Source organism: Ovis aries, chromosome 17, assembly GCF_016772045.2.
Source record: "Ovis aries strain OAR_USU_Benz2616 breed Rambouillet chromosome 17, ARS-UI_Ramb_v3.0, whole genome shotgun sequence".
NCBI classification, from domain to species: domain Eukaryota; kingdom Metazoa; phylum Chordata; class Mammalia; order Artiodactyla; family Bovidae; genus Ovis; species Ovis aries.
This window is the reverse complement of record NC_056070.1, coordinates 65,402,331-65,413,635: the sequence shown is the minus strand read 5'-3', so window position 1 is coordinate 65,413,635 and position 11,305 is coordinate 65,402,331. Positions and strand designations below refer to the sequence as shown.

General features: G+C 53.6%; 1 protein-coding gene across 4 annotated transcripts in view; it reads right to left on the bottom strand.

The window, feature by feature from the left end:
* Positions 1 to 11,305, bottom strand: part of KIAA1671 (KIAA1671 ortholog) — a 182,786-nt gene that overhangs the window by 65,747 nt on the left and 105,734 nt on the right. The gene's annotated exons all lie outside the window — the stretch shown is intronic.

Sequence of the window (11,305 nt, the reverse complement as noted above, 5' to 3'; positions counted from 1 at the left end):
GCCTCTCTGATTTTCAGAGATGAAATCATCAGAGGTTGTCATTGTCACTGATGCTGTTGGTACCACGGACTGTGAGTGCCAGGCTCTGGATTAGTAATACATCGTCTGCTCCTCCCAACAATGAAATGAGGTCTGTACTAGGCCTACTACCCCCATTTACAGATGGAAAAACTGAGGCAGAGCGATTCCGTGACTGGCCTGTGGTCACACAGCTATGAAGTGGTGGAGTGCGCAATCCCCAGCCTTGCACCTTAACCAAGGTTGCGGAAGACCAGCCTTTGCCAAATCAGTCTAGATGGAAGACAAGTGTTGGGAAGAGCAGAGGGGACTAAGTGGTGGGCCGGATCACACGGTCCGCCTCCTTCCACACCAGGGGAGAGGGGTGCAGAAGGAAAGCCAGATTGCCTGCCTGCTCCCAGCTCCCGGCTCCCTTTAGGTACAATGTGGTCTAAAAGTCTGACTATAAAAAGCGTCACTTTCTGAAAACTGGGGCACAGCCTGAACGCTTTCCCCACCAGAGGACTTTTTCTGCAAACTCTTCTGTTCTCTCCAGGAAACTCTTGGGAGGTTGCTGGGCATCAAAAAGGAAAGAAAGTCATCTCCTTACATAATTAATCCAAAGGACTCTGGAGAAGCCACTGCGATCCGGGAAACAGAGGAGAATTTTACCACCACAGTAGGAGGTAGAGACCAGGGGTCACCATTTTCAGACATGCGTTTGCTGTTACAGAAATCAGCATGTCACTCACTTGTTCATTTGACAAACTTCCCTGTGCAGTTACTTTGGGTGAGCTCTGTACCGATCCCAAAGGGACTACAGTCCCTGAAGAGCTTGGGGTAGCTCTCTGATTCCCAGCCATTAAGAGGACAGGGTATCCCAATGGACCATATCAAAGCTGAGACTATAATTTTCTCCCCCATATCTGATACAAATGTGAACACTCTAGAGAATCCTTCAGTGGAAGAAAAAGCCAAGAAAAAAAAGAAAAAAAGAACATCTACAATACAAGTACCAAGAGCTAAGAAAGACTAGTGGATAACACACTATGGTGGGGATGTTAAGAGGTGGAGGTGAAACCCAACTAAGAAAGTAGGAAGTTGAGGAAAGACGAACAAAGGGAAGATGATCATTTATTGAGGATCATTTATTGTAACTGGAAAAAGGAAATCTAGGTAGGGTTTTGAAGGATGAATAGGAGTGCGCCAAGAAAGCTGAATAGCATTTGCAAAGGCCACTGGGCATGGCCATATCCCACTCTCCCCCTGGGCCTTTGCACATGCTGTATCCCCTGTACCCCTGCCAAGAGCTGCTTTCCCCTGTCCTCCATCTCTATCAGAGGTCCCCCCACCTCAAGACAACCTTCAACAACCCCAGTCTTTTCCAAATCTCCCACAGGAAGTCTCAATTACATGATCCTGTTTCCCAAAAAACTGGACATTCCAGGAGTAGGCATGCAGGATCTCAAAATATATTAAAATAAGTATGTATAATACGTATCGATATTATGTTGATTAGGAAGGTGGTGTAGTGGAAACGATAGTGACGATGAATTGAGGATCTGCTCTATGCTGGAAACTGGTTACCCAGACACGTCAGCTCACATAATCCTGGCAACAACCCTATAGGGTGAGCCCTGTTATTAATTATCCCCAGTTCACAGAGAAGGGCAGTGAGGTTTTCAAGAGCTGAAGGTATTTGTTCAAGGTCACTGAGCTGGCAAGTAGGGTTCTGGGACTTGAACCCAGACCTGTGTGATCGCAAAGCCCTCCTCCTAGGGCAGAAGCCAGACGCTATTCACACTTCTAAGACTCCTTAAAACATCCAGTTCTGCCCCCAAGCTCCACACAGGAGCATGGTGACTATTCTACACCCTTCTCAGGATGTCCTCAAACCTCCTCTGGTCAGGAAATTTCTGCAGAAGCACTTGTCTGGGTGCAAATCAGTTTCCTTTCTCGACAACTGGCCTAGAGACTAATTCTGGGGACCATGTGTGGGAAGAGCTGATTTGTGGACCCAGTTTAAATCTGTTTTCTCAGGGACTTTCCTGGCAGTCCAGTAATGAAAACTCTGCCTTCCAATCCAGGGGACCCGGGTTTGATCTTTGGTCAGGGGACTAAGATCCCACACGCGTCGGAGCAACTAAGCTCGCATGCTGTAACTAAAGACTCTGTGCATCGCAACAAAAGATCCCGTGATTCAACAAAGACCCAAAGTGGCCAAATAAATAAATATTAAAAAAAAACAAAAAAAAAAAAACAAAAAACCTGTTTTCTCTCCCCATGGGATGGAGCGAAGCTTTCGAAGGGCCGGTTGATGGCCAAATTTCTCCTTTGATTGAAGAACCAGGCCCAGGTAGACGGCTGTCCCAGACTCCAGAGTAAACCTGTGACAGCGGTCCTGATTTTCCATAGGGGTCGCTCACAATCTGCATTTGAGAGGGTCTCTGGCCTCATGTCCGACCTACACCCCCAGGGTCTCTCCACCCCAGCCCGACTGGACTGCCTGCCGTCCTGGGATGCGCCAGGGTGCCTCTTGTTCAGCCCTTTGCACATGCTGTTCCCTCCAGCTAGGAAACCGTTCCACTGGTTCCTCACCTGGTCAGTATTGTCCTTCACAGCTCAGCTTAGGTACTCCTCCTCCAAGAAGCCTCCCCTGATTCATGCCCCCCAGGGGGCCACCTCTGGGCTCCCACTTTGCTGAATGACCCCCTACTGCATCATTAACAATCTGAGCCGTAGCTAGAGCGACCGGTCAGTCTCCCCACTGGACTCTGAGACCAGGGCCAGCAGGAATGTGTTCTGTTCAGCCTTGATTCTCAGCATCCAGCACTTGAGCCTACCATGTGAAATGAGGGAATCACTGAGGCTTGAACCCGAGTCACACAACTCCCAGCATCCCTCTGCCTAGGCTTGTTTCCAAGGCAACAGGGAAAAGAATTCTGATATGGGAGAAAAAAGAAAACAGAAGTGACTTGACCTGACAAGTCAATCCCAGATTATTTATAAACCAAGCCCACGACTATTTCCTTGTGTTCATTTATCACATTCTTATTCAAGTAGTCATTTTAATGACCTAAGATGCCCCTAATTAACCTTGGAAGGGAGTTGGGGGTAGAAAAAGACCATCTGGAAAGGAAATCTTTGTAGACAGCCAGGAACTCGACTCTCCGCCTTATCAGGCCCCACCCCGAATGCAAGTGGAAAAAGGAGCATTTTCTACGCTGGGGAGAGCCTGCTGTGTGGCCCTGCCCCGTGTGGCAAGGCTGGTCTGTAATTACAGCCCCTCTCTGAGAGCTGGCCGTCTAATAAAGCTGCGGGGTCCGCCTTCTCTGAAATGGAAATGGGGTGGGCCGAGGGCCTCGCCCAGTTCACACAGCCACAGCACTGCCCTAGGGCTCAGAACAGTGTTTCTGGAGTGCTGCCATCCCTCCTTGGGCTTCTTGAGAAGGAAAGGTCTGGTCCCCTTGCCTGGGGTTGGTTATCACACCCCTTTCCACAGTTCAGTTCAGTTCAGTTGCTCAGTCGTGTCCGACTCTTTGCCACCCCATGGACTGCAGCACGCCAGGCCTCCCCGTCCATCACCAACTCCTGGAGTTCACCCAAACTCATGTCCATTGAGTCGGTGATGCCATCCAACCATCTCATCCTCTGTTGTCCCCTTCTCCTCCCACCTTCAATCTTTCCCAGCATCAGGGTCTTTTCAAATGAGTCAGCTCTTCGCATCAGGTGGCCAAAGTATTGGAGTTTCAGCTTCAACATCAGTCCTTCCAATGAACAATCAGGACTGATTTCCTTTAGAAGATCCTTTAGGTTCCCCTTTCCACAGGAGCCACTGAAATACCACATGTTTGGATCGGTTAGTGAAAGAGAGCAAGATGTTCTTGGGGAACAAGAAATTACGACTGGGGTGAAGGAGTCACGATGTCCCCCAGGAGATTTATCCCCAAGCACCGAGCCTGCTATCCTGGGCTAAGTGCCCCTAAGTTGCACCCCAAGATCTGAAGACTCTCCCTGAGGATAACAAAAGGCTGGAAGAAGGCGAAGAAAAGGCCTCCCTTTCCCTGCTCCTACTCTCCCTCCCCCACGCCTTCCGACTTCAACGAGCATCTGAGCAGGGACCTACTAGGTGCAGGCTGTGTCCGGTGAGGGAGGCCCCGGCCCCGGCCCCTGGAGGATAAGGAACCTTGGTGGTGCTCAATTGCCGAGGGCCTGCTGTCACCTCCCTGACTCGAGGAAGCCAGAAGCGCTGCAACTAATGCTGTGCAGACGAGGAAACCGAAACGCCGAACGAGGGGGACCGGAGCCCGAGTCACGTGGGAGCCATGCACAGAGCAAGGCTCGGGCCCGGGGCTGGCCAGGCAGAGCCGGGGCTCCTAACCACCAGACTACGCTGCCACTGGGAGTGCCCCGGTTCATGGCAGAATGGGGCTGGCTTGTGGGGTGCAGAAGAGGTGGTCTCAGGAGCAGGGTCCCGACAACCCCTGTTCTTTCTTCCTCAGACTCGGGCGGCCCCAAGTGAACCCCAAGTGAACCCCATGACAGCACAGGGTCTCCTGAGACGGCCTCAGAGACCCCCTCTCGGCCTCAGCCGCCACAGCAGCGCCAGGGACCCCTGACCCAGGCGGCCTTGGAGGGGACTCTGCAGCCTCCTGCCCCGGCTGAAGGGAGGCGAGGAGGTGGGTCCTGGGCCTGCTGACCCAGGCTTAAGACCCACCAGGCTCTGCCCCCAAACCACTGAGGGTCCCGGGGCGGTGCTCCCCCACCTCTGGGAAGCGAGGGAGCCCAACTCAAACCCCAGCTGCCTCGCCCCTAAGGCCCCCTGTCCCTGCCGGGCTCAGACACCACGCGGCCGTGCACACTCACGTGGCCTCCTCCCCCTGAGGTGCTTCATCTCACAAAAGGAAATCAGGACACCTGCCTCCCAGGTCAAGGTGCACAAAGCGGGCCCTGGCAAAGGTAGGCGGCAGGCCTCAGACTCCGACAGGGATGTCCACGGCTGGAGTGTTCACTTTTCCGAGAACAAACTTAGGAAGGAAAAGTGAAAGGAAGAAAAAGTGAAGTCGCTCAGTTGTGTCTGACTCTTTGCGACCCCACGGACTGTAGTCTACCAGGCTCCTCTGTCCATGGGATTTTCCGGGCAAGAGTACTGGAGTAGGTTACCATTTCCTTCTCCAGGGGATCTTCCCGACCCAGGGATTGAACCCAGCTCTCCCGCATTGTAGGCAGACGCTTTACCATCTGAGCCACCAGGGAACACACTCCCAAACGCCAAACCCACATCTATTCAAACGCTGCTAGGACGCTGTGGACGCTTTTCTCAGCACCAATGACATGCCAGGAGCTACGTCATCTCATGTCACCCCCCCACACATGAGTAAAGGCAGGCCTCCAAGGACTGACTGCGCTGTGTGACCCAGGGCAAGTGACTCACCCTCTCTGAGCCCCTCCTTCCTTGTCTTTAAAAAGGGGTAAAAATGGTGCTCCCCTTCCCAGGTGGTGCCGAAGGCTACATGGTGTGTGTTCTATCCTGCAAGAGCAGAACCACCCCCATTATACAGATGAGGACACTGAGACAGAGAGAGCAGAGGCTGAAGGCTGCACAATCAGCCACTTAGGGGTAAAGGCTCGCCGGGAGGCCGGTGCTCTCTCAGCAGCTGTGGCTCAGTAGGCCTCTGGGCGCCGGGGAGCCTCCAGGCCCACCCCCACTGTTCCCATCACCCAGTTCGCCCTCCTCTCATCTCAGAGCTGCTGTGAGTAACGGTCCCCACTCAGTCCCGCTTGCTGCACGCTTTCTCCCGGCCGGCTAGAGGTCTATTATCTGGCGCCTTGCTCCTCAGATCGTAGGCAGGGGCCCTCCTCCGTGCCGCCCACGCTGTTCCAGGAGGCAGGCTGTGCCCGGCGGGGAGGGAGGGATGGCAGGAAGGGGGCGGCCAGGCGGCCTTGGCATCTTGACAAAAGTGTGTCTCCCCACAGGCCCCTACAACAGCCCACCCAGGAGGCACGAGGCTGTATTCTGGTAGCCTCGGAGTTTGGGACCTCGAGCCAACCTGGGCTCAAAGCCCTCCAGAGCCCCCCACCTCGCCCCCACCCCCAGCTCCCTCCACCTGGCTGCTTCCTGCCTCGGAAAGGTGCCTCCCAGCAGCCACCAACAGCCTGCGGCCCCCACACCAGGCAGCCTTCGTATTTCTGAGTCTTCCCCACCAGTCCCTGCCCCGATCACCCAACACAAAGGAGCTGCCGGTCTTAGCACTCTTTCCTTTCAGTTCGGTTGCTCAGTCATGTCTGACTTTGTGACCCCATGAACCACAGCACGCCAGGCTGCCCTGTCCATCACCAACTCCCAGAGCCTGCTCAGACTCACATCCGTCGAGTTGGTGATGCCACCCCAACCATCTCATCCTCTGCTGTCCCCTTCTCCTCTTGCCCTCAATCTTTCCTTTACATGTTTCGTTTCACTACCTGGTATTGATTTAACGTGATCTCTCTGAGCAAGGCTCATGAGAGCATAAACCTGGAGTCTTACTCTCTGCTGTTGCCCCCTGCCTGGCACACTGGACACTCTCAGTAAGTGTCCGTTGAATGAATGGGTAAATGAACCAGGGAAGAAGGGGAGGAAGGGGTGAGGCAGGAAGGAGAAATAGGGTAGGCGAGAGAAGGCGGGGAGAAAAGGGCAGATGCACAATAACCTTTAAAAATTATTCATTTATTTACTTTTTCGCCATGTGGCACGCGGGATCAAACCTGTGCCCTCTGAACTTAACCACTAGACCACTAGGAAGTCCAAGCATGATAACATTTGTCCTGCAGTCTCATCCTCTCCTCTTTCCCTGGCCGATTCCTACTCACCCTTAAAGACTTCACAATGATGCCCCCACCTCCAGGAAGCCTTCCCTGCTACTCTTTCCCACTCAGTTCAATGCCCCCTCTGGGTTCCCCAACCCCTGGGCTTCCCCACCACATCATAAATATAAGGGCGATGGGACTTCCCTGGTGGTGCAGTGGATGAGAATCCACCTGCCAGTGCAGGAGATGCGGGTTCGGTCCCTGGTCAGGGAACTAAGATCCCACATGCCGTGGAGCAGCTAAGCCTGCGTGCCCCTGGCACTGAGCCCAAGCTCTAAGCGCCTCGAGCCACAGCTACTAAAGCCCTTGCACCTAGGGCCTGTGCCCTGCAACGAGAGAAGCCACCGCAGTGAGAAGCCCGCTCGCCTCAGCTAGACAGTGGCCCCTGCTCGCCTCAGCTAGAGGAAGCCGACACAGCAACAGAGACGCAGCGCAGCCAAAAACAAATGACAGATAAAAAACATCAGGCCAATATCCACACCCCTCTGCCCACCGGCTGCAGGCACTGGAAGGTCAGGGCTGTTTTCAGTTCCCTTTTGCATTTCCAGAGCCCATCCTGAGGCCTAGCACTCAGCTAACGCTTCTCAAGGTCTAACCAGACACCAGGCCCAGGCTGATGCTCTGAAATCAGAGAATTCACGGACTCTTCAGCATCACCTTGTGAGCAGGGAGACAATCTTATACCCATTTTACAAACAAGAGAAGTCAGGCTGAGAAAAGTCAAGCTCCTCGGCCAAGGTCCCACAGCAAGGACCCTGGGACGCCATCACACTGCCCTATCCTCCAGAAGTATGCGCAATGCATCAGGCACTTTATACAAACCTCATCAGTTCTCATCGGCCCTTAAAGGAGACGTCACTCTCCCAAACCTCAGATGAAGGGACCAAGGCCTGGGACATACAGGGTCCTCACACTCAGCTCAAACTCACGCAAGACAATAGGGCACCAGGAAAGTAATCAAAGAATCCGCACAGAAGAATGTAGCTGTGAGCAACGTTCTTCCTTCCTGGGCAAGTCTTGAAAACGGTGACTACTCACTTCCCACCCTCTCTTGCAGCAGAAACGTGTGGATGGGACCAAAATCCTGGCCAATGCGATCTGGGGTGGGGCGGGGGGAGTCTGCTGGCTGGGCTCAGGGAGCAGTCTTCCTTCCAATGCACCCTGTCTCCCTTAGCTGGATGTTGTCAAGTCTCCCAGAAATGGCTGGAACTGTGGCAGCGATTTTGGGACCATGAGTGGACAAGACCCTGAAGGGCTGGTAGGAAGATGGAAAGAACCGGGGTTAATCCACTAATTCAGGATGGGGTAAGCTTTTAAAATTATTTAATTATTGGCTGTGCCACGCAGCATGCAGAACTTCCTTGACCAGGGATCAAACCTACGGCCCTAGCTTTGAGAGTGGGACTCTTAGCCGCCAGGCCACCAGGGAAGTCCTGCAGCAAACCTTTGAAAAGGGCCAGAGAGTAAACATTTTAGGTCTTGCTAGCTACATCTGGTTTCTGTGACATGCTGTTTGGTTTGGGGGGGTTTCGGTTTCTTTTTAAATCTTTTGAACATGTAGAGCCCTTCCTGAGCTCACAGGCCACGGTTTAATGGGCCCCGCCCTGCATCCCTTGTGCCGCCAGGTGGGCCATGTGAAGTATCCCACACCTTTTTGGTTCGGCCCATCTTCATGAGGGGTCCCCCGTCTTCATGAGGGGTCCCCCGTCTTCATGAGGGGTCTCCTGTCTTCATGAGAGGTCTTTCGCTACTTTCAGCATCTTCACAACCATCGTCCCCGACAAAATTGCCGTGCTGGACCAAGTAGTGATGGTGAGGATTTGGGCAAGTGAAACTCTCAGGGGATGAGACGCAAAATGGGACCAAAATGGTACTGGAAGACAGTATGGCAGCTTGTAAAAAAGTCTAACATACGCCTACCGTACGATCCGGCCACGCCACTTCTAGGTCTTTACCCAAGAAGAACAAAATCACGCATCCATACCAAAACTGGAACAAGAACGTTCGCAGCAGCTGTATTCATACGAGCTGGAAGGCGGAATCACCCCAAATGTCTGTCAACAGATGAAGGGGTACACACACTGATAGCTCCATGCAGCAGAACAGTTCTGAGCGATAAAAAGGAATGGGCCGCTGATACCCACTAGGCAGTGGATGAACCTCACATGATTAAGCAGAGTGAAAGAAACCAGACGCAGAAGAAAGAGTACGGGGTGTCCCATTCCATTCATAGAAAAGTCTAGAAAACGCAGACTAATCTACAGTGACAGAGAGCAGGGCAGTGGCTGCTTGAGGGCAGGGAGGGAGGGGTGGACTGCAGAGGGCAGGAGGGAACTGACGTGGGTGAGCGACACGTTCAGTATTTTCATCGTCGTGGTGCATTCTCGGGAACGTGTGAAAACTCATCAAGATACGTATGTGGTACGTCAGTTATCTCTCCACAAAGTCTCCACATGCAAAATGACAGTGGTGGCTCTTACGATAAGCCGAGCCCTGAGGGTACTGAGGGGCAGGGGGCGGGTGAGTCTCGGCTGAATGCGTGCTACGTCGCTTCAGTCGTGTCCGACTCTTTGCGACCCTATGGATTGTAGCCCGCCACGATCTGCTGTCCATGGGGTTCTCCAAGAGTGGGTTGCCATGCCCTCCTCCAGGGGATCTTTCCGACCCAGGGAACAAACCCACGTCTCCTTCATCTCCTGCATTGGCAGGTGGGTTCTTTACCACCAGCGCTCCCTGGGAAGCCCAAATGGGGCCAGCAGAAATTCAGGGGAAGAGGGGACTTGGGAGCCCGAGAAGCCAGAGGCCCCCACCAGACCTCACGTGCCATGGGTCAAGGCTGACGTTCAGCTCTGCCTGCTCCATAATTCAACTGAGACAAGTGAACCTGAGATGTTTCTGATTTGGCAAATGAGGCGCCCCAGTAGCAGCCCTTGGGGACAGCTCGTGGACCCTATGGGCCATGCTGAGTGCCCTCAGTTCTTTCTGGAATTCCCAGGTGCCAGGGCTAGTGTATGGGCTCCGGGTCTCTTCCCATCTGATGAGACCCAGGGCACATAGCAGGCGGAATTCCCTGAAAGCCCCAGACTTTGTTTTTTCACTCATTCCAGAAAGAACAGGAAGAACTCCCAGCTCAGCCCTCCAACCGCCATCTGCAGCAGACCGGGAACAAGTCTGGCTTGGCAGCTTCAGAGACTCCGCCTGCACCTGATCGGATCCCAGGGACAGGCTGGTCGCCAGCAGGGCTGGCAGAAACCTTGCCTTCCTCCCTCAGGCCCTGCGCCCTCCGGAAAGCTCAGGTCTCTGCACAAGATCGCCTGCCCCTGGATCTCATCAGTGGGCACTCAGGCTCCTGTTTAACCATCCTTAGCCCCATTAGATCAGAGAAGGCAACGGCACCCAACTCCAGTACTCTCGCCTGGAAAATCCCATGGACAGAGAAGCCTGGTAGGCTGCAGTCCATGGGGTTACTAAGGGTCGGGCACGACCGAGCGACTTCGCTTTCACTTTTCACTTTCATGCATTGGAGAAGGAAATGGCAACCCACTCCAGTATTCTTGCCTGGAGAATCCCAGGGACAGAGAAGCCTAATGGGCTGCCGTCTATGGGGTCGCACAGAGTCGGACACGACTGAAGCAACTTAGCAGCAGCAGCAGCAGCAGCCCCATTAGACAGCATGTTAAAAAGCAGAGGCATCACTTTGCCAAAAAAGGTCCATATAAACTAGAGTCAAAGCTCTGGCTTTTCTGGTAGTCATGTACGGATGTGAGAGCTGGACTGTAACGAAGGCTGAGCACCGAAGAATTGATGCTCTAGAACCGTGGTGCTGCAGAAGACTCTTCAGAGTCCCTTAGACAGCAAGGAGATCAAACCAGTCCATCCTAAAGGAAACCAGTCCTGAATATTCACTTGAAGGACTGATGCTGAAGCTTCAATACTTTGGCCACCTGATGTGAAGAGCTGACTCATTGGAAAAGACCCTGATGCTGGGAAAGGTTGAAGGCAGGAGGAGAAGGGGACGACAGAGGATGAGATGGCTAGATGGCATCACTGACTTGATGGACATGAGTCTGAGTGAGCTCCGGGAGCTGGAGATAGACAGGGAGGCCTGGCATGCTGCAGCCCATGGGGTCCCAGAGAGTCGGACACGACTGAGCGACTGAACAGCAAAGCAGCCGAGCGCCGGGGCACCACACACCTCCTGGCTGTTGTGAGAGCACAAGCCCCTGCTTAGAAGGTCTGAGTTGACAGCTTGCTTCCCTGAAAATAGGACCGAGGTGGCAACGTGTTTGGATGCAAAAGCCCCCAAGGGGGTCCTCAAGGTGGTTCCATGTGAGAACTTCTGGGGGTAGGGCAGCGGGGCAGTGAGGGGCCTGCCAGCAAGCGTCTCTGTCCAAAGTGGAAAGATGTGAGGACAGTGAGTGTGTGTGTCGGGGCGGGGGGGTGGGGGGCAGGGAGCGTGGAG